At 39.9% G+C, this 27,870-nt stretch overlaps 1 protein-coding gene across 2 annotated transcripts in view; it reads right to left on the bottom strand.

The window, feature by feature from the left end:
* EXTL3 (exostosin like glycosyltransferase 3) overlaps positions 1-27,530 on the bottom strand; it is a 149,478-nt gene extending 121,948 nt beyond the window's left edge. For both annotated transcript variants that reach the window (XR_015696895.1, XM_014057459.2), the window contains exon 1: positions 27,398-27,530. The gene's annotated coding sequence lies outside the window, so the exon portion shown is untranslated. The remainder of the gene's footprint in view (positions 1-27,397) is intronic.
* Positions 27,531-27,870: the final 340 nt, after the last annotated feature.

Genomic DNA, 27,870 nt, shown 5'->3' with positions numbered 1-27,870 from the left:
AGCAGCAAATGGTTCGGTCCGGAGTTAGCAATCCAACCCACAAAGTCTTCTCTGCTCCCCTCTTGCGTTCCCTACTTTCCCTCGCCCGGCGCCGGTTCCTTCAAAGCGTCTTCGGTCATTTCCGAAAGCTAACAGCGGAAATAGTCGAAAAGTGATCGGGAGGGGACGAAAAAGAGCACGGGAAAAGACGACTGTGAACGGAAATTACCGAATGGGAAGAGAAGACAAGAAATCCATAGATAGGAAAAAGAGACAGGAAGACGATCGGCCGATAACGAGAACACCCGACTCTCTTCGGAATCCGAGCCCTCATTGCCCGATTTTTCCCGTATAGGCAAAACTTAACTTTCCCGCCCCAAATATCAATTCCATGCGGGCTTGGCACCTTAAAATCACCAATACTTTACGGACAAAAACCAAATAAATGGCAATTTATGGCAATTGTTTGAAATTTTCTTTTCTTTTACATAAGATTTGGTGCACATTCATTTGCAAATAACAATCATTCTTTTCTTCATACACTCTGACCAATTTAGAAGCCCCCATTCTGATATTGGGAATTGGGTATATCTAGTTTAATGAAAAGAAGGACTAGGGGAGACATGATAGCACCGTTCTAATATCTCAGGGGTTGCCACACAGAAGAGGGAGTCAAACTATTCTCCAAAGCACCTGATGGCAGGACAAGAAGCAATGGGTGGAAACTAATCATGGAGAGAAGCCATCTAGAACTAAGGAGAAATTTCCTGACTGAACAATTAATCAGTGGAGCAACTTACGTCAAGAAGTTGTGAATTCTCCAATACTGGAAGTTTTTAAGAAGAGATTGGATAACCATTTGTCTGAAGTGGTATAGGGTTTCCGGCTTGAGCAAGGGATTAGACTAGAAGACTCCCAATGTCCCTCCCAACTCTGTTATTCTGATAAATGTATCTGGTTGCTTGCTTCAAAGAAGCAAGGGTTATAATGAAACCAGTCTTCCTATCCAATAATGCATTATAAAGCAAGGTGCAGAAAGTAAACTTTTCAAGTACCTTACCATTTTTAATTATTATCCTTTGGAGCAGGGGTGTCAAAACTCGATTTCATTAAGGGCCACATCAGCGTTGTGTTTGACCTCTGGAGGCGGGGTGGGGGTAGCCAGCTATACGTCACTTGTGTCAGGGGTGCCTGTGGTGGCCCGAGAGCTCTCCCAGCGAAAATGGGCTGTTTCCAGGGTGGCCCTCAGGGTCAGATCTAAGCACCCCGTGGGCCGGATCCGGCCCCGGGCCTTGAGTTTGACACCCCTGCTTTGGAGAACCACACAACTGCTTAAAATCCAAGGGGCAAATCTTGAAGCAGCTCAGCTTTGAGTTCCTTAAAAGCAACAGGTAGTCTAATAATAAATTGTCATCTTTTACAGCTACACAAGAGAAGATTTCAGGGAATACACTGGTCAGGCTCATATACTATCTCAAGATGAAATCAAACCACATTATGACTTCTCAGAATGTATAAGTCCAACTGGTAAATGCAGATATAAAATTATGTTGCTTTAGAAACATCATCATCATCAATGTAAAAGTCATCACTTGTCTTTTGTACTTGCAACATTTAATCACATGTGCTGATCCAGGTAATACATATACAAACATGGATTGTCTGAATGACACATTTATAATGTTATCTCATTCTTGTTCATATCAATCCTCAGCCTTCGGTCAAATTGCTGCCCACTGCTATACTAATTAAAATTCCCACTATGAGACTGCTGGCTGGAATTATGTAATACAATAGATCCCAAGGAAACCACTTAAAAAGATTTGTGTATTGCACACATGGCTCTTGTGTATTTGAGGACTGATTAAGACGTAAGTGTTAGGTTGCACAATACACTAAGCCAGTGATGGCTAATCTTTTCGTCAACAGTGTGTGTGCACATGCACACGCAGCCATAATGCAATGCGTGTGTGACCTCCCTGCATGCAGGTACATGCAACCACTCCATGTGTGCCCCACCCCCACACATGCATGAGACCCCGCATGTTTCCCCAACCCCCTGTGCATGCATGTGCATTCCCACATGTATCCCATTGCTGTGCATGCATGCATGACCTCCACATATGCGTATGGCTGACCTGCTATGATGTGGTACTTCCATAGTCCTGAGATGCCTGGAGATAAAAAGATGGCCCTGCTCATCTATTATATTCCTATTTATTTACTTTTTTTTTCTAAACCAAAAATCCCCAACATTCTAACTTGACTTCAGATATGGAAGAACATGAGTATTTCGTTCATTAGGCAAGTTTCCCATTATTCTGCTTCACTCTCTCTTACATATTGTTAATCTCATATTCTGTTTCAATGCCCCCAAAAACCTAAAGGCAAAAGAAGGAAATAGTCTTTTTAATTCTAGCCTCTGCAATAAGTGCTTTTCAGCAACCTCTGCACAACTGTTGTCACACTGAAGTAAGAAATTACACTGGAGAGAATCTTGTGCTATATTGAAACTAGCAAACCTATTGTTAAACACCTATTATATTAAAAGAGATTTAAAATCAGTCTGAACTCCCATTTTCTACAGAACCTACACGTGCATTATACTGATTGATGAACATTCAACAAAGATGGCTTATTTTAACATGCCTTAAACACCTTCCTGTATTCCCCATCTCCTATAGTGCTTAACAACTTATGGGCCAACTGGGAGGACTGGAATTAAATAACAATATTACATTGATGATACCGAGCTCTGTTTCTCTGAATCTTCTAATGCAGGGGTGTGAAACTGGGGGCCCATGGACCGGATGTGTCACGCACAGACCATGCCCACCCCAGATGCACAAATGGGGAAACAGTTATGAAACGTCACATGATGGCAACATTATGCGGCATGTTTGACACCGTGTTCTAATACAATATTGCAATAAATAATTATACAGTAAAAGAATTGGTAGGCTCCTTGGAGGTCTTTGAGTCCAACCCTCTGCTCAAGCAGGAAACCCTACACCATTTCAGGAAAATGGTTGTCCAATCTCTTCTTTAAAAAAATTCAGTGTTGGAGCAACTTACAAGAGACCAGTCATTCCACTGATTAATTGTTCTCACTGTCAGGGAATTTCTCCTTAGTTCTAGGTCGGTTCTCTCCTTGATTAGTTTCCATCCATTGCTTCCTATTTTGCCTTCAGGTGCTTTGGAAAATAGGTTGAGCCCCTTTTTTTGTGGCAGCCCCCTAGATATTAGAACACTGCTATCATGTCTCCCCTAGTCTTTCTTTTCATTAAACTAGACATACCCAATTCCTGCAATCATTTTTCATATATATTTAAGACTCCAGTCTCCTAATCATCTTTGTTGCTCTTCTCTTTGCTCTTTCTAGAGTCTTAACATCTGGATCCCTATAGAAAAAACCCTGAATACGGCAAACACAAATGTATAAGAAGATACACATTTTTCTAAAATGAAAAAGAACAGGAAGTTTTTGAATGGTTGTTGCAGTAAGAGAAAATTCAAGTGAAACGGTGCTTTTTTTTCAGTAGTGAGAAAATCTGAAGTTCTTAGGAAAACTCTCTCTTGTTTTAATAGCAATGTATTCAAAGTGAAAAGTACAAATTATCTTCAAATAAATGTATTGATTATATATTTATCATTTGGCTGGCTTGATGTCTCTGAGATTATAATATACACTATAGAGGTATATTACTCAAATGTAACTTTTACAATAATTTCAGATCCGTCCGTGTGTGTGTGTGTGTGCATGTGCGTGTGTGTGTGTTATGTATCGTTGGCTGGCGACTCCCCGGGGGAGAGCCTTCTCTGTTGCAACTCCAGCCCTCTGGAACGAGCTCCCCGTGGAGATCCTGACCCTTACTACTCTCCTGGCCTTCCGCAAAGCCACTAAGTCTTGGCTGCTCCGGCAGGCCGGGGGACTGTTGTAGTATCCAGCCCCACGGTAACTATGAATGTTGTGTATTTTAAATTGTTGTTTTGTCTATCCCCTTCCCTTGTTTATTGTAAGCCACCCGGAGTCCTTCAGGAGTGGGCAGCATACAAGACCAATAAACTATAAACTATATGTATACACACAAAATGCTGATAAAACAAGTGATCAGGATCACTTCTATTAATATAATAAACTTATTTCTAAAATCAGAAAACTGATAAGACTGAAATTTTGAGAGGCCCTTCAGATTGTGAGATCCTAAACTATAGCTTGTTTAGCTTATACCTAAATCCAGCACTGTTTGAATGGCCACAGTCTATTTTTGTTTTGTTGTGATGTTTCACCAGCAGCTATGGGTGGCATCTTCAGAGGCAAAGTGAGCTGCTGCTCTGTAGTGTATCTCCCAACAGTTCACACCAACTGAAGGCCTACACAGGTACTTTTGTCAGGACCACTTAGAGCTTATACTACAGTTTTCCTTGTGTCTTCTACTTCAGAACTATAGGAAATCATGGTACCATTTTCAGATGAATGGGAGGGAGTTCTAGGGGATTGAAAGCAATCACATCTCCTTCTTGAAACCCAATTAAGCCACTGCCCATCATGACATGTACTACTGTTGCTAACCTTTTGTTCCTTGTTAATGTACAAGTTTATATAAAGCAGGGACAGCCAGAGGGCTGTCAATATTACAATTAGTTCAATTTCTTATTTTTTTCAACCATAATTTTTTTCAATTCCTTTCTACAACAGTTTGTGATTTAAAAAAAATCTAGACAATATTGAACATATGCTTCTGCATTTTTGTTAAAGAACTCCACCAACAAATTTAGAAGAGAGCAGATTGCTGTAAAATGCAAAGCAATGTGTTTGTCTCCCATTAATTTTCTGAAATACACATCTCCATATTGATAAAATCATAGCATGGAAGGGCTGGAAGGAAGCTTGGAGATCATCTAATCTATTTTCCTTCCTAGTACAATAATTTACTATTACAGTATCTCATTCAACAAAGAAAAATTGAAAAAAGACCTCCAAATAAAGAAAGGCCACTACTTCCCAAAGCAGTCTGTCTCTCTGTTGAATGCCTACTGCCATTAGGAAAATTGAAATAAATACCCATTGTCATTTAAATCCATTATTGCTTGTCCCAGCATAACAGGGAAAAAATTACCTCTTTTTTATTAACATTACAGCCTCACAGATGCAATAAAGATATCATCATGTCTTTCCACGTGCCCAACTTTTTTTTCCCTGCAAACTAAACATATCCACAGGGCCCCCAACCATGTTTCATAATTTTTTCCTTCAAAACCCCTTGGCTTCTGTCTTCTGGACATATTCCAAATTGTCAATGCGTGCCTAAAATATGATGTCCAGAACTACCCACAATATTTTACAGCAATCTGACTATTGCAAAATAGAAAGGAACAAGACTGTCTCTTGATTTTTGACACTGTATTTCTTTTGATGTAGCTTAAAGTTGCATTTCCCTCATTTGCAGCTGAATCTTACATTTCATTTATGTTCGGTTTGTGTTCCATTATGATAACCACAATGTTTTGTATGTACTGGTGTTGGTCCCACATCAGAGGTGGGTTACAGACGGTTCTGTCCGGTACACGCGTACCGGTTGAAAGAATTTAGTGTGCCTTCCCATACCAGGGCTTCTGGGGCCCTGGAACCAGAACGGTCCCTCCCCTGGCCTGCCCCTCCCACCCGCTCACCCTCAAGCAGAAGCCTTCTGGGAGGTTTTGGATGGCGCACGTGCAGAGTGAGAGTGGGGAATCCATGCAGAGGTAGGAAATCGCATGGATTCCCCACCCCCCTTCATTTGAAACGAGGCGGCTGTAAGAGGAGAGAGCAGCACGCGCCCGTTGGCTTGTCCGTTGGCTTGTCCAATGAATCCTCCACTCCTGTTAATTCTTCTGGAAATGAGGGGGCTGTGAAAGAAAAGGCAGCGCGCCCTGCATGGCTGTTCAAGCAGCAAATGCAACAGGAGAGGAGTTCCCCGTGGGGCTTTTTAAACAGCCGGACTCCCCTCCTGTTCCTCAGGCAGGCCGGATTGGGAGTGCACACAAGGCTGTTGCTCCTCCTGATGCCGCTGCTGTCGGTGTGACTCTTGTGAGGGGAAGAGAAAAAATAATAAAAGGCTCCCACCATGGAGCGACCCACCCTGCTCCCCCACCCAGCAGAGCTTTTTTTCCCCCTCAGCTCGGCTCTTCTTCACCCACCAAAGCACTGTCCTGGCTTGGCTGCCCTCACTATCGCCATGCCCCATGCAGAACCAAGGCGGGGAAGAAGATCGAAAGACGTGCAGCCACAGACTCTCCCCTTTCCCCCGCCCCACAGCTCGTCTCCTTGGGTGGGACCAGGGCGCGTGCAGGGTGAATTGAGTTTGCGACCAACTTTAAAGTGAATGGGGCTGTTTGTGACTAAATGGGACAGAGAACATAGAGGAATGCAAGGGAACATGGAGATAATCTAGTCCAACCCCTTCCCACGGCAGGAGTCCTTCCTTCTCTTTGAGATCTCTCAGTAGCAGACATGAGGGAAATGGTGTGTGTGTGTGTGTGAGAGAGAGAGAGAGAGAGAATGAGAAAGAAAGTTAGAGAGAGAGAGACAAGAAGGAAGGAAGGAAGGAAGGAAGGAAGGAAGGAAGGAAGGAAGGAAGGAAGGAAGGAAGGAAGGAAGGAAAAGAAAGAAAATAAGTGGGGGGGAGAGAGAGACAAGAAAGAAGGAAGGGAGGGAGGGAGGGAGGGAAAGAGAGAGAAAGGGAGAGAACTTATGATCACAATTGAGCACAAAATTTTGGTTGCTAAGCAAGAGCGTTGTTAAGTGAGTTTCACCACATTTTCCAACTTGGCCACGGACACCTGGTCATATGACTGCCAAGTCACTCCCACCCGGTCACATGACTGCCAAGCCACTCCCACAAAACAGACCACACCTTCAGAATAGGTTCTAAAAAAAATTGAAACCCACCACTGTCCCACATCCTATAGCTACTCCCTTGATTTTTCCCTACCTAAACGTAGGACTTTGCATTTGCCACTGCTGATTTGTTATCAGCATTGTTATCATCTCTAAGGTTTTTGCTATTCCCCTCTATATCATCTGCAAATTTGATAATCGTATTTTATAACCTCTCATTATATGCAATAAATAGAAGGAAATTCTGCAGTACAGAAAGTCTTTGATTTATGAGCACAATTGAGCCCAAAATTTCTGTTGTTAAGAGATAAATTTGTTAATTGAGTTTTGCCCCATTTTTTTCACCTCCCTTCTCAAAGTTGTTAAGTGAATTACCATAGTTGTTAAATTAGCAACAAAATTGTTAAGTGAATCTGGCTTCTCCATTGACTTTGCTTGTCACAAGAGGACCACAAAAGGTTGTTAGGAATATAATCTAAAGGTTGGGTTGGCAATATATAAATCATGTAACAATGCTATACCTGTTTCTTTAAATCATACTGTAAAATGTGATTGGTTTCTGTTTTCCACAATCGGCCATAAGAGGGAGCCAGAATGACTGTTAGTTATATTTGTTAGATGCTGGGCTGATCTGATCTGAGTGTTTTGGAAGCTGGCTGTTAGAAAATGCCATGAGATATTATAAGTTTTGCAACTGCTAGCAAACTTTGAGTACCGGACTGTTTGTATGTTTATGGACTATGATATTTGGATTATCCCTTAACTGAAAGACACTGATGACTGACTGTCTTATCCGTGTATGACTTGGACTGTTTAATGGACTCTGATACCACTTCTCTGAATGTACTCGCTCTCCCAACGGGGAGCTTACCTAACAAAGGTGATCACATGACCATGGGATATAGCAATCATCATAAATATGAACCAGTTGCCAATCATCTGAATTTTGATCATGTGACCACGGCGATGCAGCAATGGTTGTAAATGTAAAAAATTGTTATAAGTCACTTTTTTCAGTGCCGTTATAAATTTGAACAGTCAATAAATGAACTGTTGTACACTGAGGACTGTCTGTATACCAGTGAAAACTTCTATCCAGCTTGATATAGAATCACTGACATACAGTATACTTTTTGGAAATGATTATTTAACTATAGTAGTTATTCTGTATTTGTGCTATGGTTGTATCATTTAGCACAAATCATCTACTCTGCTAGAATAAATATATTTTGTTGAATACTTTACTGAAGTCAAGATAGATTATTTCACTGCATTCTTAGAGTCAACTAAATTACCACTCAATCAAAAAAAAGGAGATCAAATTGTTCTGGAACTTGATATATCTATGCTGTTTCCTGCCAAGTACTGCATTCTTTTCTAAACTGTTATACACCAACTTCTTAATAACCTGTTCTGAATTTTACCCAGTTATCAGTGCCATTCTGACTCATTTGTAGTTTTCTGTTTTCGCCTTCATGAAGATCAAAAGCGGGCTTGACTCTTTCAGGACTTGGATATAATTGCTTGGGCCTAGATATCTCAAATGGTTTGTTGTATCCAAATACTATCTATTTCTCCTTATGTTGGGTTACTACAGTATTCCCTCCTTTTCTGGGTGGCCCTGTTTAAGATCCATTTGAATTTTTGGGAAGAAGATTTAAGTAATTCGTATATGAGTTGGAGCTCTTCATCTGATAACTACCATTTTCTCTTCAAGCCAGGTACATCTACTGAGGCTTTTGTTGCGTTTAACTTCTCTTTCAAGCTTATGTTCCTTTTGTTCTCTATTTACTTGATGGTAGGCCTCCTTCATTATTACATCTAATTTCCTTCCTTCCTTCCTTCCTTCCTTCCTTCCTTCCTTCCTTCCTTCCTTCCTTCCTTCCTTCCTTGTCCTTTTAACCTCTTAGCTCATACAGAACTTCTCTAGAATAGTTTCCCAAGGAGCTGCATCTAGTGGGGCAATTATGTTCCAAGGTCTAGATTTAGGGACAACCACACCCAGGCATTATTGAAGGTGAATTTTATAAAATGTCTAATTCAGCTCTCCATATAATTATTATTTTCATTTATTCATAAAACATAAATTAAAAAAATACTTATTATTGCAATACATAACTATGGAAGAGTAACAGTACAGTAATTAAAATAGCATAAAAAAGAAAAAGAAACAACAGGGTAGATATAAACCGTGGCCAAGGGGGGGGAAAAACCACAAATCAACACACTCATTGCATGGGCTTAGACATAGACCTTGATCCCCAAGCATGGTGACAGAAACTTGTCTTTAAGGTCTGATGTAAAGCTGACAAGATCAGAGCCTGTCAGCCTTTCACAAGACGTTAAAGACAAGTTTCAACCCTTCCAGATGGTCCAGGCAAGAAACTAAAACATGAATACAAATATTACCTTTAATGTAAGACATAGTGATGATACCTCACCCCGTGTCTCATCCCATGCCATTGGATGACCTCACCTAGCAGTTTCATGTAAACAGAAGCAAAGAGAATCAATCCCCAGGGCACTCCACAAAGCAAATGCTATGGGCAGGCAGGACTGTCCCCCTCCTCCATCAACACCAATAAGAACTGGCCCTGGAGGAATGAAGTAAACCAGCTCAACACATCACCCATATTCACAACTCCCAAAGTTGGTCCAAGAGGATACCACAATCAAAGGTTGCTGCTAAAATATTCTAGACTGGAAAGTGATGACGTGACAGTACTAAGTCAAACATACAATTGATGACATTTAAAACAAATGCAATAAAAAAAATAAAATTAAAAATGGAGTGATAGAGACAGTATAATAATCAAAACTCTGCTTTTCCCAAGGGCCTTTTAGGCTAGTGTTTTTAAGTTCTTTAAACAAGTAGCTTCCCATTCAAATGTACTGTTATTTCCATAGCAGGAAACTGGAGTGTTGGGCTTCCCAATGAACAAATCTGATGGAAAACAGTTTGCACAATCTCTAAATGGTATCCACAGAATCTCAAAATTAAATAAATAAAACCCCTTTAAAACTGGCAGGTACCTCCTGCCTGAAAACAATGCCATCTCTTGGCCCAGAATACAAAGTACAATACTATACAAAGTTCTCTACTTAGAAATGAAGGTCTTGCACTCAGATTTTTATTCATTTTATTAATTTATATAGCTGTCCACTCAGCAAACAATTCGGGTTGGTGCACACCATAAAATAACAATAATGTACATTCCATAAAACCACATAACAAAAAGGCATAAAAAGATAAACCAAAATGGAAATATACGAACAGATAAAATACTGTGTAAAATAAATACACCAAATGAGGCATACCACTCCCAGACCCAATGCCTAAAGGAAGAATCGGGCCTTTAAAACCTTCCAAAGGGCAGCCATGTGGGGCTAGCCAGGCTTTAAGGAAGATGATGAGCCATGGTGTCGCAGTGGTTAGAGTGCAGTACTGCAGGCTATTTCTGCTGACTGTCGGCTGACTGCAATTTGGCAGTTCAAATCTCACTGGCTCAAGGTTGACTCAGCCTTCCATCCTTCTGAGGTTGGTAAAATGAGGACCCAGAGTGTTGGGGGCAATGTACTGACTCTGTAAACTGCTTAGAGAGAGCTGTAAACCACTGTGAAGTCCAATAAGATCTCACAGGATGGGCCTTCTCTGGGTGCCGTCAACTAGACAATGTCGTTTGGCAGCTCCTTGGGGGAGGGCCTTCTCTGTAGCTTCCTGGCCCTATGGAACGATCTACTCCCAGAGATCCGGACCCTCCCCTCTCTTGCGGGGACTCTTCCGAAAGTCTATTAAGACCTGGCTTTTCTGGCAGGCTGAGGCTGTTGACCTCTTGAATGAGGTCCAGCCCCACTAAGGTTGAGTGCATGTTGTGTCTTTTTAACTTGCCTTGTCTTCTACTTTTTAAACTTTTTAGTATCCTTTTAAATTGTTTTTATGTAAGCCGGCCAGAGTCCTTCGGGATTGGGCGGCATATAAATTTATTAAACAACATTAAACAAACAACATATATAAGTCTAGGTGCTATTGCTATATTCCAAAGGATGGGAACAGCAACAAAGAAGTCATGTCTCCTGAGTCCTACTAGATAGTTTTAACTAAGTGGGGTGTCAGATCTTATTGAACAGACAGAAATAATTAGAGACAAAGAGTCCACAAGTGGCCGTGCCCTGTGCCTTGAATGGTTTTATAGGTAAGAATTAACATTTTTAATTATACCTGGAAATAAAATAGTAACCAATATAGGTTGCAGAGCAGAGGTATTACATGGGCATCCCGAGGTATGCCCATAATTAAAGACTTCACTGAATTCTGGAACAGATGAATAATCACCAAGAGCAATTCCATGTAGAACACATTGCATTAATTCAATCATGAGATGACAAAATAGCAATAGCAATAGCAGTAGACTTATATACCGCTTCATAGGCCTTTCAGGCCTCTCTAAGCGGTTTACAGAGAGTCAGCATATTGCCCCCAACAATCTGGGTCCTCATTTTACCCACCTCGGAAGGATGGAAGGCTGAGTCAACCCTGAGCCGGTGAGATTTGAACCGCTGACCTGCTGATCTAGCAGTAGCCTGCAGTGCTGCATTTAACCACTGCGCCACCTTGGCTCTTGAAAAAAAGTGAAAGAGTGACCATGAGCATTGTCTGCTGATAGATTAATACCCTTTCCCCCTGAAAATAAGACCCAACCAGAAAATAAGGCATTTTCCCCCCAGGATGCTCATAATTTAAGCACCAGTTAAGATCGTTAACCAGGTGGATGCATTTAGTGCCATATTTTCCTGAAAATAAGACCTAACCTAAAAATAAGACCTAATGCATCTTTTGGAGTAAAAATTAATAGCATCCAGTCTTATTTTCAGGGGAACACAGCATTGGTGAAATCTACTTACATTCGCTACTAGTTCGCAAATGTGAGCACACCCATGCATCACCTACGCACATGCGCAGGGCCTTCCACGCATGTGCAGAGCATTTAAAATGGATGTGATGACATCCGAGCGGGTGGGTAGAACCTGCTACCAAGTGCGCCTGAAAGGTAAGTAGAGCAGCAAGGGGGGAAACCCTTTGTGCCACATGATTTAGATTAGCTAGAAAGAAGGAAATCAAAATTTTCTTTTGACCACTCAAAATAAGCACTTGGTCTTATTTTTGGGGAGGTCTTATTATTTTTGAGGTGCAGGAGGCAGTGAGCGTGGTCACCTCATGGCTGCTGCTATGTTACAATATTTGTGGGGAGGGTTTATTTTAGCACATGCGCTCAAAAGCCCAATTAGGTTTATTATCCAGGGAGGTCTTATTTTCAGGGAAACGGTATATTCTTAAAATAAATTCCAGCTGGATCATTTAAAACCCAGACATCCAAAAATGAAAGAGCCGAAAGACAAAATCAGTGTCTACTTGGCATGATCATGACAAGTTGTGTGATTGTATAAATTGGTTCAATATTTATCAAATAAATGATAAAAAGAGTATTATAATGAAAAACAGGTTGTTAAGCCTAATGTTTTTGAATATAAAACATATTTAAGGTTAATTTTGGCAAATAAATTATTTACTTTTTGTGAAGCTGGAAAAGTCAAATAAAGAAAACATAACGCTATTTGGGCAAAGCATATACTCATAGTACTCATATTAAACATGAACAAGCAGTATTATGCAGATGCTAGAAAACAAACAAGGGTTGCTTGGAAGGGAGTAAGACTTCTTAAAATAGGAGGGAATGGTCGAGGAAGGATTATTATACGTTTTCTGTCTCAAGTTATTTATAAAATTTGGTCTAGTACACCACACTATAAAAACATGAGTTCTAGTCCCATATTAGCCATGAAAGCCTGGTGGGTGATCTTGGGTCAGTCGTTTTCTCTCTCTCTCCCTCTCCCTCTCTCTCCCTCTCTCTCTCACCCTCCCTCCCTCCCTCCCTCTCTCTCACACACACATACCTCATAAGGCTGTTGTTGTGGGGAAAATATGTTGGATATGTTTGCTGCCTTGAGTTACTTGAAAAAATAATAAAGGCAGGAAATAAATAATTAAATAAAATGTGAGATTAACAAACCTAAATAAATAAAATAAAAGTTATTGTTTATTATTGTTGATTTTGATTATGTATAGGTTATGTTTTGAGACTGGTGTTTTGAGATTCGCAAGCCCCACTGAGAATTGAAATTAGGGTGGTATAGAAATTGTGAAAATAAATACTTATTCCATCTTTTTACTTTCTCTGCAAAGAACTGGTAAAAAGGAAAAGATGAGATGGTTGAGGAAGTCGGGGAAAGGGCAAGTTACCGTATTTTTCGGAGTACAAGATGCACCTTTTTCCCTAAAAAAGGAGGCTGAAAATCTAGGTGCATCTTATACACTGAATACAGCATTTTTTGCCTCCCGAAACCCCGCCCCTTCACCAAAATAGCCATGCATAGCTTTTGAAGTGCAGACCTTCAAAAATGGGCTGTGATGACGTCTGGGTGAGTGGGTGGAGCCTCCAACCACCAGCGCTACCGATTCAGCTGAACCGGATAAAACTGGTCGAATTTCACCTCTGAAAAAGTTCCTTGTATTTACCAAGCCTATAAGGCAAACCAGAAGTTGAATGGTGAACACCAAGGGAAAAGCCATCACATGATTTCATTTTGCTTATTAACTTCAGTCACAAAGCAAAGTCTGAATTGCTGCTTTCTTTTCTTCTCTTTCTATTCAACTGTTCCTCAGCTGTGGATGGGAGAGAACAAAATAACAGCAATCAAATGGGTGCCCTGTCAAGGAAGAAGGAGGAAGAAAATTCAAATATAGGTTTTTTGAAAGGATAAAAAGAGAAATCTAATGGCCATACATTCAAAAAATGTGATACAAATGCTCTACTTCCCTGATATGCCCATCACTGATTATCATTGGTATTATTTGCTATTCTCTTGTTGTCATTAGCAACCCATTCCTTCCCTCAACAGCAAATTTTGGCCGGGTTCCTCAAAATCACTTTAGACCTTCCCAAATATTTAGCTGTATTGCTAGAATGTTTATTTTTATTGAGAAGCTGTATATGTCTCGTATGCTTTTCACGGCTCTTAAGTGGTTTAAAAATACAAGAACAATAAACCACTAAAATGTAAAGCTATACAGTTAGAGTGTCAAAACACAAAACATTAAAAGGCCATCTCCAAAATTGTAAGAAGGAACTACTATGTTCTACTGGCAATCTGTCCCATAGCACAAGCCCTCTATAGAAAAACAGAATAAATTACTTCTAAACTCCTAGAAAGTGCACCATTAAAGCAGACCCTGAGGTAGCTTGACCCTATGCCATGCATAGCTTCCTACAATTCATGACTTGGGCTCGGAAGGCAATGATGTCCCATATTTTTTCTGAAAACTCAAGTTGGCGTATTTAAGATTTCTGCCCTAGTTTTAGGCCTGCCACAGGCCAGTGAAGTAAGTCAAGAGAAAGTAATTGGCTCAGTCACCCAACTAACTCAAAATCTATACTTTCTTCCTTTAGAGCATGTCTTCTGTTTCAGAAATGAAGAAATTGAAACTTCCCTAGGTAGGATCTCTCTTATCAGTATGGAACTGATTTTCACAAACTTCAATCAACAACGATCATGATGGGAGGTCCAGCCAAACATATGCAGGAGACTGGTTTGATTACACAAAAAGCTGGCTACTCTTGGAGAATCTTGAACTGACTTCTCCCCATCTAGGAGCCAACTTCTTAGCTCTTCTCTTCAAGACCCTTTGAACTGAATTTTCCAGATCCACATATGGAAACTTCAGAAGAAAAGAATGTGTGCCATCCCCACAACCCCACAATTGGCAATTGTTTTGTAGTCTTTGGATCCCAGCCCATTATTTTCTCTTTGGTTACAGACTGTTGTATCAGCCTATATCAGGATTCAGACACAGGCATTTCAAGAAATCTCTTTACATCCAGACATAAGGAAATGATTGGAGACCCAGCATATACTGTAAGTTTGTATATGGTTCTCCTCCTCTCTTAGGACAGATTGAAGAAATTTTTTTTAGCACAGATTTCTTTGAGGTAGGCTTTAATGAAATCCTCTTCCTTGCTAAGATACCTGCCTAAACACACTAAAAGCTTTCTCTAACATTTTAATTCTCTATAAAGCAGCTTAAAAAGATGGTTGCATTTTAAATTGGAGCAGGAATGGAGGTACAGTTTCCCCTGTCTCTTTTTATATTTCCCAAGATCTTCCCGCCAGAACAGTATCTAACAACAATGCAGTCGCCTGCCAATTGTCTATGAAAAATAGGCAGTTTTGTGCACCAAATGTTTTGTGCAGCTATTGAAAAGGGAAAATAGGTCCAGAGTGTCTTCCCTTCAGAGTACCATTCTGACATTAGTTTTATTTACATTATAAATGTATGCTTACAAACTAACAATTATTGACAATTATATATTGACTGAAAACATATATATTACCATTCTTTCTGAAATGTAAATTCTGTTCACATTTCTTCTTCACAGTCTACTTTCTAAAATGGTATCAGGATGAATATAGCCCTGTTTTTACAGATATGTTCTCTTCTGAATTTATACAGGCAATGATAGAATTACTTGACAGAATGTTCTTCTCTTCACTTTCCTGAGATGTTCCAAAGATTAGCAAACCAGATAAGAGACAAGTTAGCAAGATTCTCCCCAAGTTGCACATTTTTACATGTGGGTCATTAACAGTTCATGATATTTATATTCTCACTCCAGACACTTTCTGAAATGTGGGCGATATGGTACACAGGACCGAGCTCTTCAGAAGCTTTTCTGCTGATAGCAAAGTACAGACTATTGCTTTCCAAATGAATTCACAGAGCTGTGCTTCTCAACCTTGGCAACCTTAAGATGTGTGGACTTCAATTCCCAAAACTCCCTAGCTGACTCTGGGAGTTGAAGTTCACACATCTTAAAATTGCCAAGGTAAGTTCACAATCCTCCACTCCACCCTGGAAACCTTGAGATGTGTTAGATATGATAGACCTCTCAATCAAGGATTTTGAAATTATACTACCAACACATCAGAGAACACAAACTCAAATCTTGGAGTTCATGCAGACTTTGATGAAAGGAAACTTTAACCATCAAATGTTTGTTTACCAAACAAATGTTCTTTACTCTGTGAATTCTTCCATGCCTCTTTACCTTCTACCAGAGACTTTGAGAGTAATTCAGTATAGACAAGTCTTACTTACCCTTATTATAAACGATAGATGGTATTTGAAAAATTAACATGGAAAATGTTCAAGTACAACTAAATGTAGCTCGTTCTATTAGACAACCTTGAAACTATAGGTATAAAAAAATACAGTTATCGTATCTGGCTCAATAGCAATCATTCACTTATTGCAATTACAATAAAGTATTCCTAGGTGTAAATATTCAGATGTAAGCTCCATCAGGTTCAATGAAATATACTCCCATTTTAAATGTTCTTGTAGCACTAGAGTCTAGTTAATGTTGTAGCTGGTTTCTACTCTGCTTAGCCATGGTTTGTTTAAACAACTTTATTATTGGCTGCTTAGATTCTCAGATATGATTTAGAAACCAAATACACCCATGATCTCCAGATGTGTCAGGTGCTCAAATGACTTGCAGAATAAAGTATCAAGTTAGAAGAGGCTTAATGTCTACCAAAGAAAAACTATATCTTGACACATCCCTATTTCACAGGAATTTTCCCAGACTGGCAGTTTACACCTGGGCCAGACTAGATAAGGTTCAACAACAAAGGCATGGGGGTGTCAGACCTTGGCCTTTTGTGCTCAAGTAAGGATTTCACACTAACTCCCTGCTTGACTCCTCCCCCTGCTTCAGTCGGTCTCTCTCGACATGTATGGAGCCTATAAAGGCTATTACGGTATTAGGGAAATGAAATTGTTCTCTTGCAAGTTATGTTTTATGTTTTTACTGCTTTTAATGATTGCCGGGGTGGGTGGGTGTTGGATTACTTGTACTGTACTTTGTGTATTTAACTTTGCATGCCAGCCCAAATCATGCATAAATAAATCCAGATTGGTTGTAATGTTTTACATTTTTTACCACCAATTTCAATGGTCTTTGGAACCCAGTTAGTCCAACAGTGCATCAGATGCTATTGTTGGTTTGGGGACATCAGTCAAACTTTCAAAATTCTGAAAATCCAATGATTAAATCTATCATCCAATTCAAAACAGGAAATCTCTTTGCAAGCTGTTCCAATGGATAGTTATCTAGTCTCTGCTTACATATCTGAAAAAAAAAGAAGCCACAATCTTTAGAGGCAATTATACTTGCTTTTTTCCTGCCTCTAAATCAATGATGACTACTGGTGACTGCCTGGATTAGTTCCTGCAGATCTCTTGACAACATTTTCAGAAGTGGTTTGGCATCGCTTCCTTCCAAGGCTGAGAGAGAGTGACTGGCCCAAAGCACTCAATTGACTTCATGCCTAAAGCAGGACTAGAACTCAGTCTTCCAGTTTTAGCCCAATATCTTAACCACTATACTCTTTTATTTGCTATAAGATTAAGCCATTAGGATGTTCTTCCTAGTTTTTAACCAAAATCCATTTTTTAAATTATTTGAAACAAATGCCAAGAATGGAACACAACACTCAAGTATCTACATATTTGTTATTTTTTTAATTAATGTAGTTCTGTACTAACCTGAAACATCAATTTCCACTGCAATTTACAACTGGAATAAAGGGATGGATAAAAAAGATATATTTTAACTATTATAAAAAGCAGAGCTACAGAAAATGGAACACTGCCATGTGGGGCATTGCCATGGCAGAAAGTTGGAAAGATGCTACTAATCCCTACCAATACCAATACTAACCATGTTATTATGAATAAAACAGAGGCTATTGAGAAAACTCATCCAACAAATATCTCTAGAGAAATACTTATTTGTAACTTATCCCATAATATTTTCCATTTATAACCAAACACTCATAGATATGGAGAATGCTTTTTAATATAGATGGTTCTAGTAAAGGTCATCCTACACATACAGCAACAATGGGCATTTCTATTTATAGGGAAAACATGTTTGCTAATTCCATAAAATGCTTTCACTTTCTAGTTTCACAAATTATTTCCTCTTACTTAGGCTGAAAGTAAGTTGCTAGATTTTTAATTCAATTGATTAATTCCTTGATGTTTGTTTGGGTGGATGTTCTTAACAATCAGATGGAGTGCAGAAGTTTTAACTGGGTTTGTTTTTTAATCCCCACCCCATTTAAATAGGGAAAAAGTGACACACACTGAACATTTATGAGACAATCTTGATATTTCTCCATTTCACCCATTTGCAATGTAAATAGACTAAAGTTAAATTAGTTAAAATTGTGCCCAATGTTTTCTTCCTCTTCATTCATTTTCCCTTGGGCTACACTTTTTAGACTGCTGGTTTGTGGATAGGGAATAACCTCTTTCATTGATCCTATGAAAGTGGTCCAGGGAGTCTTTTTAGATGAAAAGCAGTGTAAATGTACTATAAATAATAAATAAAAGCTCCAAGTTATCTGTACTCTAAAAATAAGCCAGTCCAAAAGAGCAATTGAATTCAATAACCTGCCACATCTCAATCACACCAATGAGTTTTGTGTCAGCCTACAGCCTAGTCAGTACATACTAACCCAGTTTTCTTTGAAGTGTACCACTTCAGATTGCATCTAGAGTCTTACATGACTGAGTGCCCAAACACAGACTGACTTTCTCAATGAGACTTAAGGACTTACGTCTGAAATACTATTCACCAGCTTTACTTATAATTATGTTGATCCAGGTATGAGATGTCAGTTCTGATCAGCCCATAACAGCATTTCAGTCCATTCATGAGAATTTTAAGATACTTTAAAAATATGTACAGGGCTTAACAACTTATTTATTTTACCAAAATATTTAAGAATCAAAGTTCTTGATGAATTAGAGCTTTAACATTTTATAACAAAAGAATCTACTCGAAAGGGTTCCATTTCCAAGCCTAGAACAGCAGTTATTTTCTAACAACACAACTCTGACAAATTATATAACTCTTGTGAAAACTTCTGTGCCAGATCAGGGGCACCAGCTGTAACATGTGCCCTTGTTATCTTACATTTGGACTACCACAACTCATTCTACGTGGGACTACCTTTGAAGATCATCCACAAGATTCAACTGATCCAGAATGGAATAGCCCAATGAATAATAAACTTCTAATACAGGATCTGTACTGATTGCAAATTGGCTTCTGGATAAAACTGTAGGTGTGGTTTGTCACGTTTAAAATCAGTCATGTCAGGACTTGGATATCTGCAAGATCACCTTCTCTTTGTGAAATCTATTCATTCAACAAAAGAAAGCAAGAACAGCTTAGTTCAGATCCTTAGGGAGAGGATGTCAACATCAAGGACTCAAAGACCCCATCTCAGTGATAGCCCCTCTTTTCTAGAAAACCTATCCTGAAGTTGGTTGGTTTTACCCCTATCAATATTTCAGAAGGTCATGAAAACTTTTCTATTTAGGGCAGCTCACAGGCAATGAAAGAAAGAATATTCTCTCGAAAAGATGACATCATGGGTTAGTTAGTGAGAAGAGTAAACCATTTTTTTTCAGTGGGAGGAAGACTATATGTTTTTGATTTCTATTACCATTTTGAAAATAATTTGATAATCTGGTAGGCCATCAGACAGGAAGAGCATATCGTCCTGTTCTTCTTATATCACCATCACCACCACCACCACCACCACCACCACCACCACCACCACCACCATCATCATCATCATCATCATCATCATCATCATCATCACAGAAAGATGGTGCCCAAGGAGAAACATGAGTCTCAAAGCATAGTGAAAAGATGTTTTCCAAAGGAATCAAGTAATAGTCTAAGTCAGTATTTGGAAAGAGACTGTCTGGAAACCCATGCATATCGGTCTGTTTTGTGTTATGGAAGCAAAACCAAGAGATCATTGGAAGAGATTGTAAGACTGTCGATTAGTACAGGGGAGAGGCTTTGCATACAGAAAGTCAAACCCAGCCTCTGTCATCTCCAAGAAGAAATTGTGGTTTGAACTCCTTGAGAAACCACTCCAATCCCAACAAACCATTTTTTCCTTTACTGGATAATCATTCCAATCACTCAGCCATCTTTATCAATACCAGGGCTTTTTGTACCAATACCAGGAGCTGTAACTTCACATAACTGGAGGGTTTTAAATGGAGAATGTGGTGGTGGGGGGAAGCATACTGAACTGACCTACAGTAGGTAGGTCCTGACCTTTTCTGCTAGAGAGAAAGCAAATTCCTAAACTAATTAAACACCTTTCCAAATATGATGTAGATGAGATGAGATGAGAGAGAGGCAAGATTTTTAAAAGTAAAGAGGCCAGAGCCCACCTCTGATGCTGTGGAAAACATAACAAACTAGTTGATAAGCAGGCATTGCTCGGGTATTTATTTGTAGGGGGAAAATGTCCAGACCAAAAGTAATTTCTAATGTTGGATTTCCCCCCTTACCAGAGGGAGCCCCCTTGTGGATTACTGTGAAGCGGTTACCGTGGCAATTCCACTGCACTGTAAAGTAGAAGCCATTTTATGGCAGTACCATAGAATACATTCTATGGCACAACAGGCTGTATCTTAAGAGACCACACACCCTGAGGGGTATTATGGGGTGTCTTACCCTCCTCCCCACCACAGTATTTGTTTCCAGAGAGTAAGTCATCTGTGTACCAAGTGTGGTTGAAATTGCTCGAAGCGTTCCAGAGTTATGCTGGAACATACACACACACAGCCATTTATATATATAAAGATAGATTTAATTGTTTCAATTAAATGATGCAGAACATGGATAAAAGCAGAAACAGAGCAGAACCAGTGGAAGCTACCCAGGGAATAAAGAACCCAGAAGTAACTACTCAGAAGAAGAAACAGGAAAATGGCAGCAGCGGGAAGTGCAAACATAGCCAAATAGTAAAAGTAAAGCATAACCAGTCAAAATTGTGTCTGATGAAAAATAAATAAATATATCTTGGAATTCAGGAACTGTTTGGAATGTTTGCTGTTTGTACAAGACACCAGGAGTTCTGGCACATCATCAGAAAATATGAAGCAAGAGTGTGTTTGTTTTAACTTTAGCCTGCTTCCTGTCTCAATCTATTCTTCCAGTCTGTCTATCTGTTCTGGTTCTTTTACAAAAGAAACATTGTAAATCTTACTTAGCTACAGAAATAATGAAGTATCTTGTGTGCAGACCTCCAGATAATCTAGGAAGGTACCTCCCGTGGCAGAACAAGCCTATCTTAGTTCAAAAATGCATAAAAGTATAGTTGAGTTAATGCATTCTACAAGGCATTATTGGCTTAATCATGTTTTGCTAAATATCCATAATAGCTAATGATGCTGAACTGTGGCCCAGTATGGCTCGCCAAACCATCTTTGACAATGGTAAGTATATACAGTAAAGAAAACAGTCTGATTATATATAAAAAATGGAAACTGATTTAGGGGTGGCCCCAAATGATGGAATCTTTGGATCATCCCAGAGAAAGAGTTGCTCAACTTTTTGCATTTAAAACCTCCAGTCATGAGTCCAGGAAGCAGCTTGGTTGGGGTAGATTTGGAAGAGAAGGTTATCTTGCAAAGGACAGAAGAAATTTGCTTTTAATTGTTTAGAATCATACTTCTCTACAGTTGTTCTTGTAAACAGATATCATTGCTTATATGCCTTTAGTTGTATGCTTTGGTAGTTCTGTTCATTATGGGATTTTATAATTATGCCAATATGTTGTCAATTATCTAAATACCCATGGAATGTTTGCCTTTAGCAAAGGCTGTGGAGCCATGGATGTGTAATGTTGCTTCTTTATCTCTCTTCCTTTATCCACAGTGACAGACAGGCTCAGCTTGAAGGCATAACAATTACAGCCTTGGCACTTCCCCTATTTCAAAACAGTGCCTGTAGGGTCTTTACACTTTGAATGATACCTGTGACTTCCTTTCTCTTATCTTGTACCCTTTTCATATAGAAAATCATTCTTTCTGTAAATGGGGTCTTTTACACATGCTGAATCTATCTTTGATCAATATCTACAGTATATCATCTTCAGGCTTTGCTGATATTTGGATGCAAAAGATTAATCACTCACTGTAACCTTATGAGCGTAGAAAAATAAAACAATTGTTGAATCCTCTCCAAATGTTGACTGGGGTGAGTTTTCCATCACAGCTTTAACATACTATATGAATGCATTCCATTTGATTGGTTTGTAATGCAAGGCTTTTAAAAAAACCCTGAATGGATTGATTCAGGAAGGAAGGCTGTTCTACAAACTCAGCCACTGAGTAGTTTGAGGGAGTAAATGAGATAACCTCTCATGAGTTAATGTCCTCAGAAAAATAACACAAAACAAATTTTATTTACATTATTTTCTACTATACACTTTCAAAAGTCTACATAAGACTCTAGCGTGGGCAATTATGAATATTACTACAATGTTAGTCAACAGAACCCCTTCCCCACATCTCCTACAGCAGAAGGACAATGCAAAAATAAATCAGGAGATTTTAAAGATAAATAGCATTTTCTTTATATTTCTTTGACTATAAAATATATCACTTCATCATTTTTAAGATGACAGTTCTCAATTAGTTTTCTGTAATTCTGAAATGATTTCTAGCCCTTCTGGGTAGCTGGCATGCTAAATAACAATAACAGCAATAACAACAATAACAACAACAATAATAACAACAACAACAATAATAATGAGAAAGGAGGAGGGTTGGGATCAGGGTGGCAACCTGACCCCATTAAAAAAAAACCCCGCCAACCCATATAACATGGTGAAAGAAACGAATAAAAATTCTATACTGCATCGGTCGTTGCGCAGGTTAACAAGAGCCGTGGTGGATGTTGAGGTCCCTGGGCATCCATCAACAAGTGGGCTACAAGTGGACCAGCCAACAAAATGACAAAAATATAGTGCAGATGAAAATCATGCCATAATGGCCTGTTATTACAACTCAGAGCCAGAAAAAAGAGGCTATTTAAAGCGAATGTATGAATTATGGAAACAACAATATCCAGATTCAAATGTTAGTGAACAATGACTAGCAGATCAAAGGCGATTTATTATACGGAATAAAGTGTTTAGTGAAGTTGAACTTGAGGAAATTCAGACAATTTGCAGTAATCAATGCCAAATCCGGCGAAACAACTGGCCGCTGTGATACAATTCTGTTGTTGTGAATATTAATAATACCCCTCCTAGGAGCTTTACCTTGTTGTGGTGGAGGGGCTTGCACGCTCTAGTGATCCTAAGGGCTATGCTGAACAGGTGCAACCATATCAAACAGGTCTTAGGTGAAGGGCCAGACAAAATTTGCTCCACAACCCATTCAAACATGGTGAATATGAGAAAAATGAAATTTATGCCGGCTGAACCGTCACCCGGATTAACAAGGGTTCCATTGGATGCTATGGCTCCTGAGCATTCTGCACAGAATGAGCTACAGGGCTCAGCTCCCTCTGCTAGGCAACCAGGGCATGGCGTTAACAAGCTATTGGGAAAAAAAGCAAAAAAGTGAAAAATCTGGACTAGCAATAGCAATAGCAATAGCAGTAGACTTATATACCGCTTCATAGGGCTTTCAGCCCTCTCTAAGCGGTTTACAGAGAGTCAGCATATTGCCCCCAACAATCTGGGTCCTCATTTTACCCACCTCGGAAGGATGGAAGGCTGAGTCAACCCTGAGCCGGTGAGATTTGAACCTCTGAACTGCTGATCTAGCAGTAGCCTGCAGTGCTGCATTTAACCACTGCGCCACCTCGGCTCTAGCCCAAATGAACCAGATCTTTAAAACACCTGAAAATGATGAATGGATGACAACTGGAAGGACATTTTTGATCCAAAAAGATGAAGAAAAAGGAAAGGACCCTGGAAACTACAAGCCAATCACCTGTTTGCCAACAACATACAAACACCTTACTGGTATCTTTGCAAACCAAATTTACGGATACTTGGAGAGAAATAACTTGCTTCCTGTAGAACAGAAAGGATGCTGCAAAAATTCAAGAGAAACAAAGGACCAACTGCTGATTGACAAGCTAATCATAAAGAATTCAAAGAAAAGACGAACCAAGCTGTTCATGGCTTGGATAGACTATAAGAAAGCGTTTGATTCAGTTCCCCACAGCTGGATCAAGAAATGCCTGAAAATCTTTGGCATCAGCAGCAACATACAAAAATTCATGGAAACGTCAATGAACTCTGGAAAATGAAGCTTATGGCTAATGGAGAAGAACTGGGTGAAGTTGAAATTAAACGAGGCATTTTCCAGGGTGATTCCCTTTCACCCCTACTTTTTATACTCTCAATGTTACCACTGGCAACCATTTTGAAGAAGGTGAACTGTGGATATGAACTTGCAAAGTTCTTGCAAAGTTCTTGAACTTGCAAAGAAAGGCAAAGACACTTGGTGTACATGGATGATTTGAAGCTGTTTGGTAAAAAAAAAAGCTGAACTGAATTTATTAATTGAAAGCATAAAAGAATTTAGCTAAGACATTGGTATGCAGTTTGGAATTGACAAATGTGCAACAATGGTAACCATGGCAGGCAAAGTCCTAGAAGATGATGGAATATAACTTGAGAATGAAGAAATGATAAAGGCAGTAAAACCAGAAGAAGGTTACAAGTACTCGGGGATTTTAGAGGCCTCTGACTTAATGCATAATAAAGTTAAGGAATTAGCTTCAGCCAAGTACATTTGTCGAATTCGCAAGGTCCAAATTGAATGGGGGAAACATAATAAAAGCCATAAATACCTGGGCTATTCCTGTGATTCAATACTCTGCAAGAATAATTGACTGGACCCAGTTGGAGTTGGACAATTTGGACAGAAAAACAAGGAAACATGACAATGAATCATGCTTTGCACCCTAAAAGTGATGTTGACCGATTATATCTACCAAGAGCAGAGGATGGTCGAGGACTCCTACAAGTAAAACAGACTGTGGAAGAAGAAAAACACAGCTTGAATGATTACGGTACATCCAGAAAAGTGAAGAACCAATGATTAAGGAAGTAAATAAAGGAGGCCTTTTAAAGACAACTAAGTCAAAAGCTGAATATAAGAAAGAAGTAATTGAGAAGCGAGCTGAAAATTGGAAAAACAAAGCTATGCATAACCAATTCTTGAAAAGTATTGAAGGCAAAGCTGACCAAAAGCTAACTTGGAATTGGTTAAGATCAGGAGCACTGAAAAAAGAAACAGAAGGCTTTATTTTGGCAGCTCAAGAACAAGCCTTAGCCACAAACTACATGAAGGCAAAAATTCAACATGTTACCACCAACAGCAAATGTCACCTCTGTAATGAGAAAGACGAGACAGTCGACCATTTGATCAGCGGGTGCGGCAAAACTTCACAAACTGACTACCTACAACACCATGACCGTGTTGCTAAGATCATTCACTGGAAATTATGCCAAAAGTTTGGATTTGAGTACAGCAAAAACTACTGGGAACCTCAGGTTCAGAAGGTTTTAGAGAATGATAAAGTCAAGATCTTGTGGGACTTCAGAATTCAGACTGACAGTCACTTGGCCCACAACACACCTGACATAACAATAGTTGAAAAGAAAAAAAGTATGGTTCATTGACATTGCAATACCTGTTGTCCTGATTGTAACTGGAGTCCTTGGAGAAATACCTAAAGGGCTACCTCGCTATTTGGAAATTTTAAATTTATCAGACTTGAACATTCTGATTCTACAAAAAACCATCCTACTTGGAGCAGTTTATATCCTCCGACGTTACTTTAACAGTTCCTAGGTCCTTGGTTAGGACTCAAGCTGTTGCGCTACCAACCAGCCCCAAAGGCTGTGAATCTCACCAAAGATTAACTATTATTATTATTATTATTAATAATAATAATAATAATAATAATAATAATAAACATTTTTGAAGGTTCAGTTGTCTGAGTTTCATGTTTAATGAATAAAGTATAATGAGAAGGAGATGATACTTGGTTGATACCTAGGATGCTGGCAGCAACCCTTATCAACCATTAGCACCAGTCAATGATATTTATGACACATCTTTAAATGTTCAGCTGACTGAGTTTCATGTTTAATGAATAAAAGAAATAACAACAACAACAACACCCTATTCAGAACTGTATACATACTCAGATGCTAACTTAATAGGTCCTTGGTTAGACTTGAACTGTTAGGTTTTTACCAATGCTAGACTGTGAATCAGATTGAAGGTTAAATCAATAGTAATAACAACAATAGCAACAACAGCAGCAGTTTTGAATACAGAAAGTGCCAGGTTTGATTTCTCTAGCTTTGAATTTTTCCAGAAAGTCCACTTGGTTGGAAAGAGGAAAAAGTGAAAAAGAATCGCTACTACTCCAAGTTGAACTCAAAGGACTAAATAATAATATAAATTTTATAAAATTATATAAATCAATATAAATTTAGTAAATAACCTGACTCCGGAGTAAAGAAATAACACAACGGTGAGTCTTATTAAACTACACCCACATATCCATGGACTCGCCAGGAGTAGAGGTTGACTCAACAGAGTCATACCTTAAGCAAGTTCAAGCCATGATCTCATGGACGCTCAGCGAACTCATCTTCCCTTCGCCTGTGCTCGGAGAAAACTTTAAAAGCCATTCAAATCCTGAACAGGAAATCAAGAAAGATCCTAGATTCAACATTCACCAAGGAGAAAAGAGAGTGACGGGGCGCTTCAGGATCGGGTCGCCCGAATCCGCGGACTAGATCCGCGAAGCAGCCCCCTGACGAGACAACAGCATCTTAAGTCTCCTTGCACAAAGGTCTTCTTCAGAGGGGTGAAGCGCTAAAGCGGGGAGTGAGGGGGAAGGGGGAAATAGGGGAAGTTCAAGGCTTATGCCACACAAGATCCTTTCAGACAGCGCGTGTTTTTGCATTAAGACTCAAAATATCAAGAGTACAGTTTGTACGAGACGCTCCCAGGGAGGAAAAAAAAACCACACGGACGGAACATACACTGGATAAAGAGGCGAGCATCCGGCCACATCCTTCCATCAACCATCGCCGCTTCAAGCCGACGCCCGATGCCTCCCCGCTTGCTCTGCCTGCCCCCCATGACACTTCGCCCAAGTCGGAAGACTCGGGAAAAGAAGACGCTCAACTCTAGCGAGAACTACCCATTGGTTCTCTAGCGAGGATCCCCACACCCGCACACCCCCCTTCGCAACGCCTGACGCCGCAGCTTCTGCCTTCCTAAGCTTCGGAAAGCACGCGAAGCGATTCCCCTTGGCACGGCGGAGGGGAGAAGCTCCGTCGGGCAAGATCCAGAGCCTTGCCCAATGAAAGCCTCCCAAACGGGATTCGGATGTGGAAAGCCTCCCTCCGGCTTTCCCGAAATCTGCCCAGCCAGCACGAGCAGCAGAAGCCATATCTTAGCGGTCTCCGCCTGTGCCCCACACTGCCCGCTCCGCTCCGTCCAGAACAAGCCCGGCAAAAGCCACCGAAGCAAATCTCCACCGCTCTTACCTGAGCGTTTACGGGGAGTCAGTTGCGGGGGAAGAGAAGCAACTTTTACGCAGCGCTCGCCAACGGGGAGAGAGAGAGGAAAGGTTAGCCGGACGAACCGAGTCGCCGCCTGCAGCCGCCTGCAGCATTGTTCCCACTTCCAGAGTGCAAACAAGGACTACTGTATAATAACCGATGCTCAGTGCATTGTGGGAAGCCGAGCTTTGAAACGGGAGGGGGAAAAAAATGGAAGGATGCGCCCCCTAGTGGGAATCCGAACAGGGATGCCAGGCAAGGGTAGCGCAAGTATCTTAGGTGATGATGGGCGAAGGACGTTTCTACTTGGAAAATTCCTGAGCTTTTTTAGGTGCCCGTTTTCCTGGCCCGGGAAATGAAGCATGCAGTATAGATGTGTTCCAGAAAGGAAGCTGTACTCATCGTTTAGGACAATTACATTTATCATCAGATAACTTTAAGTAAAGGTAAAGGTTTCC

Source organism: Thamnophis sirtalis, unplaced genomic scaffold (genome assembly GCF_051295495.1).
Source record: "Thamnophis sirtalis isolate CommonGarterSnake01/CBP01778 unplaced genomic scaffold, rThaSir2_p1.2 scaffold_6, whole genome shotgun sequence".
NCBI classification, from domain to species: Eukaryota; Metazoa; Chordata; class Lepidosauria; order Squamata; family Natricidae; genus Thamnophis; species Thamnophis sirtalis.
Note: the sequence above shows the minus strand (reverse complement) of the source record. Positions and strands in the feature narration are given on the sequence as shown.